Below are 23200 nucleotides of genomic sequence, written 5' to 3' on the forward strand. Positions count from 1 at the left end.
AGATTCTGATTCAATAGAGGGACAAATTATCCTTAAAGATAAGTTTATTACACAGTCAGCCTCAGCTATTAGAAAAAAGCTACAAAAGATGGCTTTTCCTCCAGATACTCCACTTGATACTTTATTTATTCATTGATTTTGTGTGTGTTGGAGTTTGTGGATCAAACACAACCACACATTGGCCAGGCAAGTGATTTTGCCACTGAGCTAAATCCCCAGCTCACTTGATACTTTAGTAAAAGTTGCCTCCTCAGTATTTTATAACTGTGAGAGGGAGGTCAAAGAGAGAAAACAAAGAGACTGAGAAAAAGCAGCTGCTTTTGCACAGCATTAAGAGAAACAGACCCTAAGTCTGATTCTCAGGTCTCCAAGAAGAGCTCAACAATGACATTCACCTGCCATCACTGCCACAAGCCAAGTGACCTTAAGAGGGACTGCACTCAAAAGCCCCCTGGGCCATGCCCTGACTGCAAAGGTGACCACTGGATGTCAGACTGCCCTCTCAGCCCAAGGCCCCACCAGGGTTCAGATTCATCCTACCTTTACCTCTTATCAAAATAACAAATGCACCTCAAAACCTAGGCCTCAGTCCGCCTGAAATGCCTTATGGGTGCCCTTTCCTCACTGATGATTTTCTCTTTGTCAGAGAAACAGATGCCTTATAAAAAGACATCACCTCATTGGATAAACTCCAACAAACTCTTCAAGAGCTTACAGAAGCTCAGCCTACAGAGAAAGGAAAACCTATCTTCCACCTTGGAGATTTAGTACTGGTAAAATCCCCTCCCTCATCAGCCATTGGGAAGGACCTTACACTGTGATCCTGTCGACTTCTTCCATGCTGAAGACAATAGGCCTGGACACTCGGATGCATCACACCTGACACAAACCCTGGAAACTTGAGACTATCACTGGATGTGAACAACCACCCACATACTCCTGTGAACCCACAGAAGACCTAAGATTCCTCTTCAAGGAGAAAACAAAGACTTCAGGTAAGTAAGGCTACTATTAGCCCTTTTACTGTTCCCTTCACCACTGAAAGGAGGATGCAACTCCTTTTTAATGTGGGCACAAGCATATGCAAAATCATTACAACACAACTCTTGCAGGATATGTGGCTCACTGCCCTTGTCCAGTACATCAGGACTTCCTTGGTGGGTGTCTCCACTTCAAGGATGTGATTGGAATAAATTACAGGACTATAGTAATGAGATAACAAAGAAGTTCAGTATTCATAGTTCAGCCCACAATTGCATAGTAATAAAATGGCCTCTGAATATTATATTCTTAATGATCCTGTAAATTACATTGTTAATGATCCTGGACATAATCAGATTTTTTTCTTATAATGCCACTGGAGCCTCTCTACAGGCCTGTAAGGCCCCTGGTAGATAAAAAGAAATGTCCTATCCTAAGGGCCAACAACCATAGATATCAATATGGCTATTTTCAAACATGGGATGAGTATCTATGATTAACTCCCACCATAGGATATCTCAGTAGAAAATCCCCCTTATGTTGGGAACAAAAACACCACTTTTATTCTGGTTGGCCTAATGCCACTACCCACCTGGGGTGGACAGCCCTTGAACAATGTGGACACACAAGTAACTTTTCAGGCTAATGACTGGTTTGCAACAGACTGGTTTAATGGCCCTGGAATCAAATGGGGAGCCCCGAATGGCACTCATTGGTCTGGTGGAGCCTATCTGTGAACCTGCCTGGGCTCTGGATGGATAGGCAGATGCACACTAGGATTTGCATGGTTACAAGGCAGGAGTATCAAAAATGTCGAAAAACCGGCAAATTTACCCACGTACAACATCGAAGGTACAGAAGTGTGTTCCACTGGTATGATCATTTGGCCTCTGTGTTTATCCCTTCCCTAGGATTAGAAGACATCATGCAATGTACTGAGGCCTTGACTAACTATACCGAGTGGGCCTTAAATGACACTGCTGCTGGTCCCTCTTAAATAAGGAAAAAAAAAAAATAATGAGACAGGCTGTCCTTCAAACTCAGATGACATTAGACATTCTAACAGCAGCACACAGAGGCATTCGTGCCATTGTAAAAACTGAATGCTGTGTATATATACTCCTGACTCTTCTGCTAATATCTCAGTAGCTATTCAAGACATTAGATACCAAATTAACAATATGTAAGATTCTTAAGACTCCTGGACCTTGTCTTTCTCCTTCTTATGGAAATCTATTACTAGTTCCTATTGGTGGAAATCTTTGTTACCTATACTCATAATTGTTCTACTGGTTTTATTCTTTGGCCCATACATACTCAACTGTTTCTTTGTCTTTGTCTCCTCCAGACTTAGAGCTATATGTCTACCCAAGATGAAAATGCCTGGTATCTATTGGGGGCCTCTAGACAGGATCTCTGCAGAAGTATCTCTGACTGCTGGTCACCACTACAACCCTCTTCAGCCTGAAGAAGCCAGATCGGTCATCACCCATGACACCCTCATGGCAGTTCTGGTTACTTCTTCAGAGAGGGGACTGTTATAAGCAGCTGAGTTAGTTAGAAATACTACAGGAAGTGAGACAGGGCTAGGTCCTCAAAGGAGCCAGTGCAGAAGCTCAGATACCTTGCAACTAAGGGGAAGACAAGCACCTCCTGCTGTGGGCCAAGCCTCAAGATAAAAGACCATACAAATACATCCATATCCTAAGGAGTGAAGTTCTAAAGAGTTCCCTAGCACCCTGAGGGAGTAAGGAGTGACATTCCAAACCTTTGGGGAAGATTCACTGCTCTCTAAGAATTCCTGCATTCTAAGTGATTCCCTTCCCCTTTTGTCCCCAGTTTAATCAATTTTACCTGAACTATTCATCTTATTGGTTAGTCATAGTTTTGTACCACCTTATGCCCATCTGCCTTGTGAGTACCCAGTTTCCCTATGTTAAACTCTTTTTAATGCAGTGATTTTACTCGAAGAGTCTTTAGAAAAAATAGAGTCCCTGGCAACCCGCTTGGGACCCCTTTTGTCTCTCTCTCAGACAGAAGCTTGCTTTCTCTCAATAAATATATTCTACTCTTAACCTCTGTTGTTCCTAAAATGCATTCTTTGATTTTAGAGGACATGAACTCACACTGGACATAGTGGGTTGGGAACCTTGATCAGGCCCAGAGGCCAGCAGTCTGGGCTCAGCTGATCTGGGCAGACACTACGCTGGGGACAGTGCTTCCTATCCATCTGAGTCTCAGTGTCATCCCAGCTGGCACCTCAGCCCCATGGTACAGCAAAGAGATGCTGCCATGGCTGTGCATGGCCCCCTTAGGGCCCTGTCAAGCAGGAAGTGCCAGTCCTCCTGGACGGGCTGTAAGGGCCCTTGCTCTTTAAAGAACTAACCCTGGAGAGAAGCCAGATCACGCACAGGCCCAGCATGAGTCTTCCCTGGGCTGGGGAACAGTTGCCATGCCTGCACCTGAGACCCTCACAGCCCTCAGTTTTGTTTGCAGGAGAGAAATCTCTGGTCCTCCTCTGGTCCAGGGGGCAGGACTCATGTGAGCCAATCAGAACACACTGTCCCTAGGAGCCACAGCAATTGGCTGGGGGCTGAGAGCAGCAGGCCCCTTCTGAGAAGCTCACCAGGCTCAGGCACCCTACTGTCACTGCAGTGGTGCTGCCCTGAAACCTGCAGCCAACCTGCCAGATGGGGCCCCTGCACTAGGGGACCCATCAGGAAGGCCTGGGCCTGCCTTGGGGAGCACCTTGGCTCTCAAAGGACACAGACCTACTGTTAGGAGACAGGGCAAAGGGGACTGGTGTACCCTGGTGCCTGAGAATGGAAGTGTGAAGGCAGAAGTAGGACGGAAGAGGACTGGAGGGGATCTGGATGTTTTGCTGGGGCACCACGGATGGGGACAGAGATGGGGACATGCCTCAATCTGCCAGGCTAGTGGGGGTCACTCTGGGGTCACAGAGCAGGCAGCAGTCACAAGTAGCATGATGGAGACAGAGCTAGGAGAAATAGACCCTGGGTCTCAAGGCCAAGAGCAGGCTGTTGCGATGGTGTGGACGCCCACAGAGGCCACCCCAAGGGCTGAAAGTTGTGTCTCCGCCACAAGCCTGACCCTTGTGGCTGTGGTCTCAGGGATGCCAGAGGTCAGTCCAGGGAACCACGAAGCAGAAAATGCTGGTCACTCATGAACTCAGCAGCCAGAAGTCTGGCTCCCAGAGCACGGGGAACTGGCTAGGGACACGTCAGGACACATGGAGGCTCCCCAGGGTGGGTGGTCAGTGGCCAGAAGGAGAAGCAGAGAGGTACTCACAAGCCAAGCCGGTGATACAGTGATCTGATCTATGGGAAACAGCACAGGGACCGATGTTAATGTCCACAATCACCTTGGGACATTGGGGATGGGCACAGCAATGCCCAGCCAGGGCGCCAGGTCCTCAGCTCCACCAGCCTGGATACCAGGGAGTGGCCAAGGTGTAAAGCTCACTGTAGTGCCCTGTCAGGGACAGGGGGCTCAGATCACTAAGGAAAGAGCCTAGAGTTAGCAGAGTTGGGCCATCACTAAGGACCTGAGGGCCTCAAGTGCAACCCGAGCAAACAGCCAGGATTCTTCAAGCCTGCAGGCACTGCTTTGAATGCCTGGGAGTCCCCCCGCCAGCTCTGCCTGCCAGAGGCCAGAATGATGGGCAGGCGGCCCCATGCCTGAGGGCCAAGCATGTATGGGCTTCTTCCCCACGATCAGCTTCTTCACCTTCTGGGGGCAGCTGAGACATGTGGTCCTCATTTGTCTTCCGCTCCTGCTGCTGGATTCGCTCATAGATCCCAATCAGTGTCTCCTGGGGAATGTCCTCACCATTGTCCACACCTGGGCAGGGACAGCAGCTGGGGATCTGGGTGGCTGGCATGTGAGTGGCAGTAGGTCCACTTGGCCACAGCCCTCAGGTCACCTCCGGTCTCCAGTTTCACTTTTTTTTTTTTTTTTTTTTTTTTTGGTCTTTTTCGTTTTTATCGGTACCAGGGATCGAACTCACGACTGCCTGCTTGCAAGGCAGGCGCTTATGCCGCTGAGCTAAATCCCCAGCCGGTCTCCAGTTTCAAAACCAGATCAGAAGAGCAAGCCTTTCCTGGTTCCCACTGGAGCCACAGCCCATGCAGCCACGCAGCTACAGAGCAGCCCGTGTCATCCCCGCATCCCCAACCTGGAGCAGGCCCAGCACAAGCCACCCTGATCCTCAGGGGACAGAAAGAGGGCGTGCCACCTTCTCAGCTGTGCCAAAGGGCACAATAAGCAACATCTCGATCCCCAACCTCAGCCCCAGTGCTTCCACAAGTGGGAAACTGAGGCTGGGACACAGGAGGCTGTGTGGCTAGGCCCTGAGTTTGGAACAGAGTCCTGGTTTTGTCCCTTCCCGCAAGATTAGCCAAGGGCAAGCCCTTTCAGGAGATAGGCAGTGCATTGGAGGCCGAGGAGAGGGAGAGCCTTGCTGGCAGGTAACAAGGTGTTCTCATGCTTTATATTTATATTGGGAGTGGGCTATGTATAATTTAAAACCTTTGTGGAAAATCAAACAATTGTTGATTTAGACATTATAATAACCAGGAGGGTTACAGTAAATTAGAATGTTTCAAAGCTAAGTCTTCACACCATGAGAGAGTTATCCAGGAATCATATTGCACTAGAAATACTTTGTGGACACCAAGCACTAACCCTTCTCCCAGTAAAGAGCAGAGATGAATTCTTCCAGTGCCCTTTAGCCGTGCATCTCCAGAGCCCAAAATAAGGCATGTTTATTTATACTAAATGAAGAGAAAACAAATATTTTTAAAAACATGCTAAATGAAGAGACAAACCAATCTCTATATTTATTTATTTATTTATTTATTGTACCAGGAATTGAACTCAGGACCTTGTACTTTCCAGGCAGGCACTGTGTAACTAAGCTAAATCCCTGGCCAAGTCAGTTTAATTTTGATCCAGAAGTTTATCTGCAGTCTTGACTACAGTGTTAGTTTTTTAAATTTCTTTATAATATTCCCCTTTAAAAAAAAAGTATGTAAGTACTAAGATGAGAACTCAATTTTAAAAATTATGAAAAAGCACTGGAGATATTAGGTCCCTGTGAAATGTCTACTTCAATCCCCAGGATCATTTTAAAAAAAAAAAAAAAAAACCTCAAAGATTTTATTCATTCTACTCCATTTGGTTTTCAATAATGGAATAAAGAAACTAATTTTATTTTGTGTGTGTATTTTTTAAACACAGTCTCACTATGTAGTTCAGACTGGCCCTAAACTCACTATGTAGTTGGGCCTGGTCTTGAATTTATGGCAATCCTTTATTTAATCAGCCTCCCCATGGCTGATATTACAGGTGTACGCCATCACTCCTGGCTCTAAGAAGTTTAATACTGAGTATCAAATAAAGCCAAACAGACTAACACTATAAGAAAAAAAAGGATTAGAGAAGCCCTAGTGACAATGTTAAAAATCATTGGAAACGTCAAAATTTATTTTATCACATTAAAATCTAATATTGCTAAAAAATGACCAAATTTTGATATACAGGAAAGATATAAGAAAACAGGTACTGCTACCGTATGTATAAGTATGTGCTCAAATTATCATGCAACTAGTTCAAAGCTTGAATTTACAAGGAATACAAATAACTATATAACCAAGAGATTTTTTTAAAAATGTCAAATTTGGTGACTTAGCAAATTTGGCATAATTTACAGGATAAATGACCACAGAATATGTGTGATATTACAATCAATGACCCAAAGGCCTAGACAGCAACAATGAGATCCCAGGTAGCTTGGCTCTTGGAAACAGTAAGCCCAAGACTCTTATTTCTGTCTGACAGGAGACTATCACTCACTGCTAAGACGATACAGTGTGGCACACAGTGCACAACCTGTGACTCATTTATACCCTCATACTTCCATCTCCAAAGGTACTTCTGAGGGCCTAGAATTCCAGGAAAAGCACAAACTCACTGACCTGGGTCACCTTGCTTAATTGATAAATAAGGAAACTGTGGTCCTTATAAAGTTAAGTTTGCTTGAGTAAAGACGGGTAGATCAATAATGACAATGAAAGCCAAAATGTTGTCTCCCTGGTCTTTCTGCCACACTATATTAACTTTCCTCTCCAGTTCTTTAACCTTTCCCCATTCCTACTGTGGTAGCCACAATGCTGAATGTCTAATTTTTTTTGCAACAGCAATGTAAATGAGATGATTCAATAATTCAGTATTTACTGAGTTACCTAAATCCCTTCCTGGGTGGTGTCTGTGACTTAACATGAACAAAGCTATACTTTACCCTCCAGAATCTTAGGGGCGTGTAAACAAGCACTCACAAAATAGCACCATTACTACAAAGTAACAAATGGAGACTCCTATGGCAAGGTAGTACTCTTAAAGGTAAGATTCAGCATCCAACTGTCAACGATCTGGATTTGGTGGCCCACAATATGATCCCAGCACTCTGGGAGGCAGGAGCCAAAGGATCACAGCCCAGTCTCAGCAGCAATTTAGTGGGATCTTATCTAAAAATGAAAAAAAAAGAAAAAGAAAAAAGTGTCAACTTGGTAGCACAAGCCTGTAATCTCAGCAGGAGGCCAGCCTGGGTGATAAACTGAATTCAAGAGCAGCCTGAACACTCAGCAATACCCCAATTCAAAAAACAAAAACAAATAAAAGGTATGGTTGTGGGGGGTGAGGGGGTATCTCAGTATGAAAGACCTGGATTCTATCTCCAGTACCACCACCGTCAAAAATACAAATAAAAAACATTATTCTGTACTGTCACTCTGGTAAGTGTTTTTACATACGTAATGTACTTCAATCTTCATAATCATTCTATGAGAAAGAGCCATTATTCTTCATTCTACTAGAAGAAAACTAAGTGAGGATGAAGAACTTGCCAATGTTTACACTGCTGGGAAGTAAAGACAATTCTGGCCAGGTGTTCAATTCTGAAGATAAAACTCAGAACTATTAAGACAACATGTTGCTCTCCTGGTCATCTTTTAACACTACTTTATATATCTGTGGTAGGCTTGCTGTAAGTAAAACATTTAAACAGATTGTAGTAATTATTTTAAATGTTTAAAAATACTTGACTATAGAATCTGTATGGGTGTCTTTTTTTTTTTTAATTTTATTTAAGGAGAAAAGAAAAAAAAAGCAGGGAAAGGTTACAAGTTATACAGATTTACAGAAAAAAAATGAACAGTAGGAAATCTCTAGTTAATGGATTACATATTGTCATCTTAGAAATAATTGTTCAAGTCACTAAATTAAAGCTTGTAAAGTGGACATTCCATCAATGATACTGCAAACAGTTCTGTTCATTGATCCAATAGAACTCTGTGATATCATTTTCTATCTTATACACTTAAATATACATGCAGTTATATAGTTTGGAGCACTTTCTTTTCCTCTCTTTTGTACCATGACTATTACACATTTTGGGTTTCATTGCTCCCACAGTTCTTATTACTTTTTTGGAAGAAAGTAAAACCAAATGTGACATAACAGAACAGAATCGGTCAAGTCAAAAGGGTGGACATAATAGATAATGTAAAAACATAATACAAGGTGATCAACAATGGTTACCATAATGCCTCCCGCTATCTCTAATAGAATTGCCTATATCATTAGTTATAATACAATTGAACAAAACAGTAAAGAATAAAACCGACAAAACCAAAACATTGGAGACATTGTAGGTCTTCAAAAGTAGATAAAAGTCAACAAGAATGGGCGTTATAATGAATCTCATTATCTTCACAGCTGATGCCTAAACTTTCGAACCTGATACTGTCCAGCAAAATGGAATAGGGGAACATCAGTTAAAAACCAGATGGTGAGAGTAATACAGGGCTTTAAATCAAGGTAATGAAAAGTCAAAGTGGGTTACTATAATATATCCTGCTATTTTTTTCCTTTAATTAAAAGGATAAAGATAAAAAAGTAAATAATGGAGTGGAGATTGAGATAAAAGAGGGCATAACAACAAAACAGCGCAGATCAAAACATAACCATTTAAGCAGAATAGTGTTTCACCACCAGATAATCCTAACCTAAAAGTAGTTACCATTTTGTCTCTTTCTTTGAAATCCTTGAGTACAACTTCGTATACTGTAGCATTAAGTATATCAAAACAATGTAAAACCATTCAAGAGAATGACAGCATTACAGAGTATTTAGAATTGACTAACAGAAAATGAACAATGGTTTCTGTATAATCTCCTTGTCTTTAAAAGGTTTTTGCTTATACTATCGTACATAATAAAATCCAATAAGATACAGCCTATTTAGACCATTGGAGACAGAAGGACAAAAGCTAGATGAGACTTCAAAACAAGATGATACTAAATCAGTATTACCTATTAAGATGTCATTTTCTCCAAAATAGCTGTTCCTATCATCCAATCTTCTCTGCCTCATTTCTGTTGAGCTCTTTTTCTGTCAGTAGCTGTCAGTTTGTCTTCTTTATTTTGTTCTCTGCTCCACTCGTTGTGGCCTCTCTGCCATTATTTCTGGATTGTTTATATTTTTCTTTTTTTAGAATATCCTGCAATACTCTCTGTAGAGTTGAATTGGTGGTTGCAAATTCCCCCAGTTCCTCTTTATCCTGGAAGCACCTTGTTTTTCCATCAATTTCCAGGGACAGTTGTGCAGGATATCTCAATCTTGGCTGGAGATTATTATCTTTCAAAGCTTGAATTATTTCCCCCCACGCTCTTCGTGATTTGATGGTTTGTGCAGAGAAATCTGCTGTAATTCTGATGGGTGCTCCCTTGTAAGTGGTCTGTTTCTTGTCTCTTACAGCTTTTAATATTCTGTTCTTGTATTGAATTTCTGGAATTTTTATTATTATATGCCTGGGTGTTGCTCTGTTTGGGTTGTAGGTAGCTGGGGTCCTGTATGCCTCATACATTTGAGTATCTTTACCTTTTGCTAAATTAGGAAAATTCTCCTGGATTATTTCTGTGAGTAGCTTTTGTAGTTCGCTTCTTTGTGTCCCTACTTCTTCTTTTATGTTCTTAATCCTTAAGTTATGGATCCTCTTATCATCTTCTTGTGTTTGTATTATTGCTGTTTGTTTCTTTGTTATTTTTAAGAAGTTTTTCATTTCATTCTCCCATATTACAAGTCTGCCCTCCAGTTCAGATAGTCTGTCCTTAGTTTCTTTCAAGCTGTTATGCCAGTCTTCTATAGACTTCTTAGTATCTTGGTAGTCCCTTTGAACCTGCTTCACGTATTTATGCTTTCTCTGTTTTCTCCATCAAACAATTCTCCCCTTTTTTTCTGGTCTTCCATTCTACCATCTGTTTTTTCTTGGGTGGTACTTAGCATTTCTCTAACTATTCTGCATACTTCTAGCTTCAGGTCATTGATAACTTCATTCCTGAATTGGTCTATGAGGCTCTCTATATGGTGCCTTATGTGTATTGGTGCGGTGTCTGCTATTGCCTGTTTCTCAGAATTGGGGGCCGAGGAGCCTTTCTTGTTGCTGCCTCTTCCCATGCTGCCTCTTCTTCTCTGTTCCTTATATATGCAAGCTTATATAAGAGGCCCAGCTTCTCTCCCAGTCAGCCACAGCCTGATCGAATTGCGCCAGTTAGGTGTTCCCGCTCACCGCTGCGCACCAGGGAGTTACGGACCAGGCAGCCTACGCGTCTCCCCTCCCGGCCACCGTCAGGCTCTGGGATATGGGTTGGGACAGCCTACCAGGTCCGCCGGCAGCGTCACGCAGGCCAGGCACTTTTCACCAATCCCGCCCGAGAGGGGGATGTGTGGCTGGAGTCGCCACTGCGCCCTGCTCCCACAGGACTGCTCGGGCCCAGAAAGTCCTCCGCTAGAGTCAAACTGTGGTAGAGTGTCAGTTTCTCTCACTCACCTCACCACAAGTCAGTGCACGCCTCCCTGCCGTTCGCAGATTGCTGTTCTCAGAGCTTCTGCGCGTCTCTCTCCTTGCCGAGCCACTGTAGAGACAGCCAGCCGCCGCGCGGCGGGAAACCTAAATCGCAGCTTACAATGGCGCGGGGTCCAGCCTCCACACCAAGGCTTTTCTGTTCCTGTTTTAGCACCAGGACTGCATTCCAAGTTGGTTTCTCTCAGCCCAGTTCGTTCCTGAGTCAGCAGAGCATATCTCCACCTGCTTATGTCTCCTTAGTCCGCACCATTCCTGACTTCTGAGCCGAATCTTTCAGAGAGCCTCCGGTAGTTGCTGTTATCTGTCCGCCGTGTTCTCCCGGAAGTCAAAAAAAAGTGTTTTAAACCATCAGACGAGCTTAGGTCAACATTCCAGAAGACAGCCAGCTCCAGAAACCTCCACAATCTTTCATTGGGGATCCACAGCTACAGGGTGGTTTTTTTTTTCTCTGTATGGGTGTCTTTTAAGAAGTTTAGAGCCTACAGGAAAAAAAATAATCATGTGAAATATCTACACTTCTCAGTTTAGTAGTAAATGTGGGGTGTGGTGACACACCCCTGTAATTCCAAATACTTGGGAAGCTGAGGCACAAACACTACCATAATTTCGAGGGTTGCCTGATACATAGTTCAAGATTAGGCTGAGTCACATAGGAAGACCCTGTCTCAAACCAAAAACAAAAAAAAAAAAGAAAAAGAGAGAGAGAGAGAGAGAGAGAGAGAAAGAGGAGGAGAGAGAGAAGAGAAGGAAAAAGAAAAAGGTTAGTAGTAAATATACGAAAAAGCATACTTTATGAGTAAATCTCACTTTAATTTTGGTGGATGATCTTTTAATGTGATGCTTTTCCACCTTTGGGACAAAACTGAATCTTACACTGTTACAAAAATTTAAAAAATAGCTTATTAGGTAACAGAGAAATAACCTGGTAAACAACAGGATTACAGATAAATAAAACAAGATGATCAAAGAGTCTAAGTAAGTCATATTTAATATACACTGTGAGGTCATAGGCCAGGCTGAAGGGAAGAAATAACAAAGCTGTATTTCTTCAATGCTTCAACAAGAGAACACAACGCATTTAGTTATCTAGAAAATTCAAATGCTGATCATCTGTAACTTATGCTTTAAAAGGTAGAAACAATCTAGGTTATTAATTTCATTTGACTATGATCATAGTTTAAAATATTTGAGATCATGACCTAGTATATGTATAACCAATGTGTCATAGAACAATGCCTTTATGAACTCAGGTACATTCAGATAGTTTCTATTTTAGAAGGCTCATTCCTATTTTATATGCCAATCTTCACAAAATTAACATTGTATCCCTGGTACCGATAAAAACGAAAAAGACAAAAAGTTAACACTGTAATTAATTAATGATTTATGCTGGACAGTTTAGGGGGAAAAGTCTAGTTTAAGAAACACAAGTTAATAAGCGCCTGCCTTGCAAGCAGGCAGTCGTGAGTTCGAACCCTAGTACCGATAAAAAACGAAAAAGACAAAAAAAGAAACACAAGTTAGAAAAAGTAAACTCGATGAGTACAAAAATATGAAAACAATTTTTAATCCAGGAAGACAATAAATTTTAAATAGGAAAAATACATTGGAAACAAACCTGGTAGGTACACAATGGCTAATTTCTTGAAAAGCAAAGAAAAAACAACAGCAGTAAGAGAAAATGCCAGACTACATAAAAATAAATATGCAAATGTTAACTGGAAAAAAAAGGAGGCAAATAAATGAAAACTTTAATACACTAAAAGAAAGAAAATTCAACCTAAGATGCTGTACTCAGCAAAAATGTACTTTAAGAACAAAAGCAAAATATTTTTTGACAAAAATTAATCATGATCAGAATTACATTACAAAAATGTTACAGTACATCTGCCTGAACGACTTGTGGGGAAAAAAATCACAATCCAAAGAAACTAGAAAAGCACTAATCAAATAATAAAAGCAAATGGCACAAAGAGAAGAGATAAGGTAGTGGGGCATTCCACACAATGAACTAAACCAATAAACCCCACCAAGCATTCCAATTAAACGGGAGAGAAGTTCACAATGGATTTAAAAAAACGGCAAAAAGCAAGATCTAACAATATGTTCTCTATAAGATAATAAAGCACATAAAATCTGAATAAGACTGCTACCATCTTAATCATACAACACTTATAAAACATTACTCACAGGTATACAATACACACTCTTCAATAAAACAGATCTAGACAGGCCACTAAAAAGTCTCAATGACAAAGCCAGGAAGAGTGGGCACATGACTATAATGCCAGCACTTGTAAGGCTCAACATGAGTTCAAGGCTGGCCTGAATTACATGGTAAGATACTGTCTCAAAACACTAAAAAAAAAAAAATGCTTTAATTAAAAAATAAAATGGAAAACCACAGCATACATTTCCAACTACAAAACAATTATATTAGGAACTAAACTTAAGTTATTTAAATAATAAACAGTTATTTGCATAAACCATAAGTCATAAAAGAAATTACATTAAAAACTAAAAAGTTTTAATTAAGTATTAAAATAAAGCACCTTAAAAGGTATTTAATATACTAACGTCATATGTAAGAAGAAAACAAAAAAGAATAACACAATGTTCCATCCTTATCAGGCTAGGTAGTAAACACAAGTCCAAAGTAAATGGAAGGAGATATAGCCAGCTTAGATTCCAGGAATGGTGCGGTGTGGGGAGTCCTAAGTGGGGGAAGATATACCCTGCTGACCTAGGAACCAACTAAGCTGAGAGAAACCAACTGGAAATGCAATCCCGGTGCTACGACGGGAACACCTAAAGTCTCAGTGCTGAGGCTGGAACCTATGCTTGGAAACCATGGCTTGAATTTCCTGCCACGGCTGCTGCATCTGAATCAGCACAGCAGGGATAGAGACGTGAAAGCTCTGAGAGTGGAAATCGGCGAACCGAATTGAGAACAGAGTTGGCGAGGAACCCTGCATCGACCTGCGGGGAGTGAGAGGAATGAGGACCCTTCCATAGACTAGAGGGTTCCAACAGAGGACATTCTGTGACTGGGCAGACTATCCAAAACAGCACGCTGCAGTGACTTCAGTCACATATTCCCCCCTCAAGCTGGATTGGTAGGGAGCTCTTGACCTGAGTGATGCTGTGGACTAAGACCCAGTAGGCTAGCCCAAACCAGGTCCCTGCTCCTGGCAATGCACTTTAAAGCAGTGAAGCCTTCAGCATGTTGACTAGCCTGGAGGGGTGGGCCCAGCAGAGGCTGCCCAGGTCTGTGTCTCCCTAGTACACTGCAGTGGGTGGAAACACCTACCTGGTGCAATTCAAACAAACTGTAACCGACAAAGAAAGAAACAGGGCCTCCTATATATGCTTGTATGGAAGGAACAAAAAGTATAGGAACAGGCAGCAACAAGAAAGGGTCCTCAGTCCCCATTCCTGAGAACATTGATCCAGGAAAGATAAATGCAAAGGAGAATGAGGACAGAAAACATGCAATATCAGGCACGGCACCAATAGACATAAAACGTTATCTCTGGGACCTCACAGATGAGTTCAAAAGTGAAGTATTTAACCAAGTAAAGCAAGATATAAGTAGAATAGTTACAGAAATGCTAAGCACTGCCCAAGAAAAATCAGATGGTGGAATGGAAGCACAGAATAAAAGGGGAGAATTGTTTGATGGAGAAGATAGAGAAAACACAGAGTACGTGAAGCAGGTTCAAAGAGATTACCAAAAAACTAAAAACTCTATTGAAAGCTGGCATAACACCTTGAAAGAAACTAAGGATAGATTATCTGAACTGGAGGACAGATTTGTAATGTGGAAGCATGAAAGGAAAAACCTCTTAAAAATAACAAGAAAACAAGCAATAACAATATAAAGGCTAGAAGATGATAAAAGGATCTATAACTTAAGAAATAAGACTGTAAAGGAAGAAGCAGGGATACAAACAAATGAACTACAAAGGCTATTCACAGAAATAATCAAAGAGAATTTCCCTAATAGGGGAAAAGGTAAAGATACTCAGATCTATGAGGCATACAGGAGGACCCCAGTCACCTATAACCCAAACAGAACTACACCCAGGCATATAATAATCAAAATTCTATAAATCCAATACAAGAACAGAATATTAAAAGCTGTCAGAGACAAGAAACAGATCACTTACAAGGGAACACCCATCAGAATTACAGCAGACTTCTCGGCACAAACCATCAAATCACAAAGAGCATGGGGGGAAATAATTCAAGCTTTGAAAGACAATAACCTCCAGCAAAGATTGACATATCCTGCACAACTGTCCCTAGAAATTAATGGAGAAACAAGGTGCTTCCAGGGTAAAGAGGAACTAGGGGAATTTACAACCACCAATTTAACTCTACAGAGAATTCTGCAGGATATTCTAAAAGAGAAAAATACCAAGATTCCAGAAACAGTGGCAGAGAGGCCACAATGAATGGAGCAGAAAGTGAAATGAAGAAGACAAATTGACAACTAATGACAGAAAAACAGCTCAACAGAAATGAGGCAGAGAAGGTTGGATGGTAGGAACAGCCATTTTGGAGAAAACAAGACATCATATTAGGTAGTGCTGATTTAATATCATCTTGTTTTGAAGTCCCATCAAGCTTTTGTTCTTCTGTCTCCATCGGTCTTAACAGGTTGTATCTTATTGGATTTTTTATATGTGATAATATAAACAAAAACTTTTATAGACAAGGAGATTATACGGAAACCATTGTTCATTTTGTTAGTTGGTTCTAAATACCCTGTAATACTGTCATTCTCCTGAATGGTTTTACATTGTCTTGATATGTTTAATGCTACAGTATATGAAGTTATACTCAAAGATTTCAAGAAAAGAGACACTATGGTAACTACTTTTATGTTGGGATATCTTGTGGTGAAACACTATTTTGCTTAAATGGTTATGTTCTGACCTGTGCTGTTTTGTTGTTATGTCCTTTTTATCTCAATCTCTTTTATTATTCATTTTTATCTTTTTAATCAAGGGAAAAATACATAAAAATAGCACGATATATTATAGTAACCCACTTTGATTTCCTATTAACTTGATTTGAGACCCTGTATTGCTCTCACCATCTTGTTTTGACTGATTTTAATCTATTCTGTTTTGCTTGATAGTACCAAGTTTGAGAATATAGGCAACAACTGTGAAGACAGTAAGATTCAATATGATGCCCATTCTGGTTTGACTATTATCTTCTTTTGAAGTCCTGTAATGTCTCTAATGTTTTAATTTTATTGGTTTTGTTCTTTACTGTTTTGTTCAATTATATTATAACTGATGATATAGGCCATTCTTTTTAAGATAGCAAGAGACATTATGGTAACCATTGTTGATCATCTTGCATTCTGGTTTTACATCATGTACTCTGTCCATCCTTTTGATTTGACTGACTGTTTTGTTATGTCACATTTGGTTTTCTTTTCAAAAAAAAAAAGTAATAAGAACTGTGGGAGTAATGAAACCCAAAATGTGTAATCGTCATTGTAAAAAAAGAGAGGAAAAGCCAGGAAAGTGCTCTAAAGGATATAACTGCATGTATATTTAAGTGTATAAGATAGATAATCATATTACTAAGTTTTTATTGGATCATTGAATAGAACTGTTTGCAGTCTCACTGTCTGAATGTCCACTTTATATGCTTTAATTTTGTAACCTGAACAACTATTTTTAGATGATAATATGTAATCACTTAACTAGTGATTTCCTGTTTGTTTTTTTTTTTTGAAATTCTATATAACTCATACCCTTTGTTTTTTTTCTTTTCTCCTTAAATAAAATTAAAAAAAAAAAAAAAAAACTAAACGGAAGGAAACAAATAATAAGCATTAAGCAGAAAACACAAAACTGACAAAATTAAATCTTTTGCCTTTTTCCAAAGATAAAGTTGGAGGCCTCTATTTATTAGATTTCAAAATTTAGCACCAAGCTATTGTAACTGAGATGGTACAACTTGATCTAGAGATAAACATATAGATCAATATAAGCGAATAGCAAACACAGAGATAAGACTCACATTTGTATGACTGAGTTTGAAGAAAGGCTTCAATGCAATCCATTTTGGTGCAAAAAGTCTTCAGAAAGTTATGCTGAATCAAGTAGATATTCATGAAAAAATAATGAAACTCAATCCCTGGTTATATCATAATCCAAAAATAATACAAGGTGATCACAGACCTAAAGTATACAAGCCAAAGCTTAAAGGATAGCTTCCTTAAAAAGGAGACAGAAAGCATTTTTTTTTGAAGAAATAAGACCAAAATTAAAAGTTTCTTCTTAGCAAAATCCCCTAACTCAGTGGGAGTGTACTTGGCTAGCACAATGGTTCCTAGCACTGGAGTGCACTATGGAGAGGTGGCACAGACTAAGGGAAAAATACACAGTAAGTGTCCGACAAATCTGGTTTCAGAGGGCTGTATATTAATAATCTCTTAAATTATACAATAAAAGAGATCTAATTGGGCTGGGGATTTAGCCCAGCGGCATAAGTGCCTACCTGGCAAGCGTGAGGTCATGAGTTCAATCCCTGGTACCAAAAAAAAAAAAAAAAAAAAAAAAGACCTAATTTTTTAAGTAGGCAAGGAATTTGAACTGTCTTTAAAGAAACATATACAGGGGCTGAGGATTTAGCTCAGTGGCATAAGTGCCTGCCTTGCAAGCAGTCAGTCATGAGTTCGATCCCTGGTACCGGTAAAAAGGAAAAAGACAAAAAAAAAAAATAAAGAAACATATACAAATGGTCAATAAGAATGTGAAAAACAGGCTGGAGATTTAGCTCTACTGCATAAGTGCCTGGAAAACACAAGGTCATGAGTTTGCTCCCCAGTACCAAAAAAAAAAAAAGAAAAGAAAAGGAAAAAAAAAGGTGAAAAACAGCACATCCTATAGTCATCAAAAAAATTACAGCTATTATGAGATATGCATCCAAAAGAATGCCTAAACTAGGAAGACTGGCAACATCTGTTGCTAAGGATGTGGCACAAGCAGAACTCAAAAAATTGCTAGTGAGATTATTTATAAAGATAGTCTAACACAATTAAAAAATGGCCTAGGGTTAAAAAAGTAATACACACTACACCAGAAATTGTGTTGCTAATATACTCATTCTTAGAGAATGAAAAACAAGTCTACAAAAGTCAAAAGGAAATCTATAAGATTAGCAATATGTGAACGACTAAACAAAAAGCAGTATATGCATGCAGTGGAATTATAAGTGGACTCTGAAGAAAGCTTCTAATGTGAAAGGTTAATTCAAAGAGATACAGTAGAGCTTCCTGCAATGGCAAATGCCTGTAATCTCAGCACTTGGGAGGCTGAGGCAGAAAAATTACCAGGAGTTCGAGGCATAGTTGACTTCAAAGCCAATTTGTGTTTTTAGCTGATTTTCTCTGAGTCTCTCCAACGCAACTCCTCCTCAGTTTAGCCATACTGAAGCCGCTCCCAAAGGCCAGTTTGAACATGGCAAGATCCTGTCTCAAAAAAAAAAAAAAACAAAAAAACAAAAAACAAAAAAGAAAGAAAACCCTGAAGAGCTACAAAAACAAAATTAGAGGGAAACTATAAGGAAACGGAAGAGAAGACAGCATTTATAAAATAATAGCAAGTAAAAAATACAGTAGCTGAACCATAATATCCAATGGGAAGATTGGAAGACAGTAGTAACAATAAAAAAGACAATATACTAGAATATATTTAAAAAAGTCTTTAATAGACAATTTACCACAAGAGTATTTTTCAGAAAAGTAGAAAAAAATTCCTGATAATTTTTTTAAAATTTCTAAATGAGGTACATCTTTAGGCTGAAAAGATCTAGTGTGTTCACAAAAATCAAAAGAAATACAAGGTACGCCCTGTAAAATTCCTGGGTATAAATAGAAAATTCTAAAATATAGTAGAAAGAAGTCAAGAATGATACAGGTCTGTACCACAAACACTGCAAGCTGGAGGTTAAAATAGTCTCTTGAAAATTCTGAAAGTAGTGTTTTCCAACTCATAATTGTGTAACTAGCCCAAACTCACGTAAAAGGATAAATCAATATATTTTCAGACATTTGGAATTGCCATAAAATTTACCACTAACGGATACACTCTCAGGAAATTCTAAAGGATGTGTTCCACCAATGTTAAATATAAAGAAGGCGGAAGACATGGTTTAATGAAAGAGGAAAGGCATAGGAAATTCCTAGGATAAGAGCAAGGACAAGCAGAGAATAGCTGTGTACAGAGCACAAAAAGCTATGTTGGGTTTGGACCAGAAAGGAAGACACAGGGTGTAAAGAGGAAAGATACACAATCTCTTAGGTGTATGGTGGGAAAAACTGTTACAGGAAGGCTTTGGGATATTGTGAAATCTCTTAATCAAATGTACAAAGAAAACTGACACAATGTCATAATTTCTCTGGGGAGAAATAGAGAAGAAAAGGAATATATCACACTAGCAATATTGCCACAATAATGGAAAGGCAGAGTCCAGATCAAATCAAATTTATATTAGGATAATGAAAAAAGGGTAACAGACATAAAAGCACTTTCTTTTCTATCACAAGACAAAGTGTTTACAATTTCCAGATAGGCATAGTATTCAAGAAATATGTACGTGACACTGAGAGAAAAGTTAAGCATTGAAAGAAATATAACTGATATACAGCATTTTAAGACTTTAGCACTTTTAGTTTTATCTGTATGTATGACTTTGATATACAGTTTTATACTTAAAAAAACTAAGAAATTGACAGAAAGCATCAAGGCACAGGGAATACAACAGTGAATGACACAAAGATCATGTCTTAGGGAGTTTATTTCTACTAAAAGAAAAAAAAATACATAAATGTAAAATACAATTATAGGTAGTGACCAACATTACTCAGAAACACAGTAAAGACAGAATGAAAGCTAGAGTGGGAAGGGTGCTATTTTTGGAAAACTAGTCAAGAAAGCCTCTGAGGAACAGGATGTGTAAGAAATCTAAATGAATTAATGAGCTCATGCTTACAAAAGTATAATGTTCTAGAAGACAAAGCAGACAGTGCTCTTGTTACTTGTCTGCTGTTGCTGAGACAAAATATCAGAGCCCCCAAATTAAGGAAGGAAAGGTTTATTTAGCTCACAGTTTGTGGAGGTTGCAGTCCACAATCATTAGGGCCAAAGGCAGGATGGCTCATAGCATAGTAGTAACAGTTCATGAGGATGGCAGACAGCAAAAGAGATGAGCGAAAGGAAGAAGTGCACAAAGAAGACTGTCCTTTATATTGTATGTAGGCTACCCACCCTCAAGTGAATGTAACACTCACACTCATAATCCCAGCATTGGATCATGAATCAGCCACAGACTCTACAAGCCTAACCCCATGAGGCTCTGGGGGACATCTAGACACAAACCATAACAGATAGTAAGTTTAAGTTTAATGTGCTGGAAACCAGTAAAAAGTTCAGCAGTTAGAGAATAAGCTAAAAGGAAAAATATAAGACAGTATTTGAGCAGTAAGAAATAAACGGTAACACTTTCATACAAAGTCAGGTATCAATGCCAAGGGTGATGAACATGAAATTAACCAATGAAAAAAAATCATTAGATAATAATATGAAGATGTTATTATTTGGCTATGAAAGTGAACTGCAACTAAAACCTATTTTGTTAGTCTTTCTGGATAACACTAGAAGAAACTGATGACTACTGACTACAGTCACAACACAGAAAAGGAAAGACTATGCCCATGAGACTTAAAAAGAAATTTTTAAAAAGCCAAACTTCGGAGAGATGAGTTTAAGAAGTACCAACACATTCTCAAGTATGCATTTTGTAAAAACATACATACATAACCACTTACGTACAAAAGAACGTTTTGAAAGGTATTTAGATTTTGAAATTATTTCCTTCAATGATAATTGTGCCAAAGTAATTAGCCCTCTCGCCTCAAATTAATACAATATTACACAAATTCTTCACTTAGGCAACACATGTTATAATACACTTATTCTAGAAAGGTAACTTATGAGTAGATGCCTGGGGCTCTATAATATAATAAAAAACAAAAAAGGCATAATAATGAAAGATTAAAAGATAAGAGAAAGAAGTCCAAAAGATAGATCAGCAGTTCTTAACACTGGCTGCTCACCAGGATCATGTTGGTATTCACATTTCACTAATTTAAAGCAGGACCCTGGGCATATTATTCCAATATTCAACCAAAACTGAGTACCTTTGGATTAGATGTGTATGGTGGTGAACAAAAATGCTAAGACTGGTAGTTGATTCTGTTGATACAGAAAACAAAAATACAAACTAAGATATGAAGCTGATCACCTGATTCTCCTGTTTTGGAAAAAACATCCAATGACCAATTTCTTTAATGGCTTTAATTTCTCTACAGAGCTTAATCCCCTGGTCAACAGTTGAGCTCCTCTACGATCTGGTCCCCAGATCCATCCTTACCAAATCTCATTTAACTGCAACAACCAAACTAAGGCACTATGCAAACTAAACTACTATCAGCTTCCTCAAATGTACCAAATTATTTCCTTCCACTCCTTTTGCATATTAGTCCTGTCTAAAATAGTTGACACCATCGCCTCAATGTACCTCTAGCCTCCTATGCCCTATTAAATCCAAGTGTGACTTACTCTGTAAAAATCTCCCAAGAACTACCCGAGAAAAATGGTTCACTTCTTTCTTGTGCCATCACTGCATTTCTACAAACATCTGTTAAATAATTTACCTCACTCCATTTTTTGAGGTCTAATTTACTAATCTTTGAGTACTCTGAGAGCAATCACCTTTAACTTTTTGTTTTTAATCTTGGTACCTCCCATGCCTAATTTTGAAGACTAGTTAAGGGCCAGGGATTTAGCTCAGCAGCGTAACTGCCTGCCTGGCAAGCACAAGGTCCTGAGTTCAATCCTCGGTACCACCAAACAAAACAAAACAAAACATTGAATTTGAAGACTAGATAATGAACTACAATACTAGTAAATGTTACAAAACAGGAGAATAGAAATAGTAGAAAAACCACTAGTTCTAACTTTTTAAAAGGGAAGTTAAATTCCAGGAAGAAATGGGGACTTAGGTGACCTGAACAATGACATGACTATAAAAAGTAGCCTGTGAATATCTTATTATCTTCTGTATCTTCCCTTTATCTCTTTCTTTCCTTCAAAGTCTAATTAAGGAAGCATCAAAGCAGAAAAGATACACAGCGGTGATAAAAGAGAAAGGAGAATGGGATGGGGCTCACAAAAGAATCAAACGCTTCGATGATTTTCATTTTTTAAATTAGGAAAACAGTAACAGGTGATTATTAATCACTGTTATGTTGATGTGATTATTACACTGATACTTTTAATAGTGTATTAAAATAGTCTGCTACAAGAATTTATATTACAAGGATTACAAAATATAAATTGTTGAAAAATAATATATTTAAATTCATAAAAAATAGCCACAAGAAGCTGAACTCTGGTCACTTTGAAATCACTTGAAAAGTGCTATTTACCTGTAGAAACTGCACATGAGTATACACATATGTGTATGTATATGAATCTATTTTATTGCCATATATGTACAATATTTTTATTTACAAAACTGAGGACTATTGTATTGTCTTTGTCGATCTATAGAAAAAATGAACAAAGCTATTACATTCTCTTCACCACTTCTTAAGTCCAGAACAAGTGTGTATACATGAATAGTAACAAATTAGTATCGTCATACAAAAATACTTCATACACTGTGTCAGGCAAGAAGCTAGCTGAATTTAAAATTGGTTTCAACTACTAAGAAACTATTCTGTTAAGAGAACACCTAAAACTTGACTGCCAGCCCTTTTTGATCTGGGTGTTTTCTCCCTGTAGAAAACCCCACATCAAATTCATTCTGACTCAGAACAGGTTGCACAACTTCTTGGCCCTTTGGACTGGCAGCTGCCAGGTGCCTCATAACCTGTTCTAGACTAACTTAATTACCGTTACGTAACACCTTACACAAACCGAAAGCGTTTAGTTTCTTTAACATCTAGAACAATAAAAAGAAAAGAAGGCGATAGGACCAGGAAAAGTACAATGATGATTCCAGAAACCGTCTATCTCGCTAGAACTCGTCCTATAGAGCAGGTAACATCTGAAAGAACGTGAAGGTCCAGAGAGCGGCCCGGAAAACAACACCAAGTCGGTAAAAAAAATTAAAGAGAAAACAAATGAAAAAGAAAGTTTCTCGCGGGCAAACTATAGCCAAAACTAAAGAGAAGGCGAGCAA

General features: G+C 39.2%; 1 long non-coding RNA gene across 1 annotated transcript in view; it reads right to left on the reverse strand.

Moving 5' to 3' along the window:
- LOC134473506 (uncharacterized) overlaps positions 1-23200 on the reverse strand; it is a 56855-nt gene that overhangs the window by 33020 nt on the left and 635 nt on the right. The window lies entirely within an intron of this gene.

The sequence above is a fragment of the Cavia porcellus genome, unplaced genomic scaffold (assembly GCF_034190915.1).
Source record: "Cavia porcellus strain 051 isolate PalLab524CR breed Dunkin Hartley unplaced genomic scaffold, mCavPor4.1 scaffold_27, whole genome shotgun sequence".
Taxonomy (NCBI): Eukaryota; Metazoa; Chordata; class Mammalia; order Rodentia; family Caviidae; genus Cavia; species Cavia porcellus.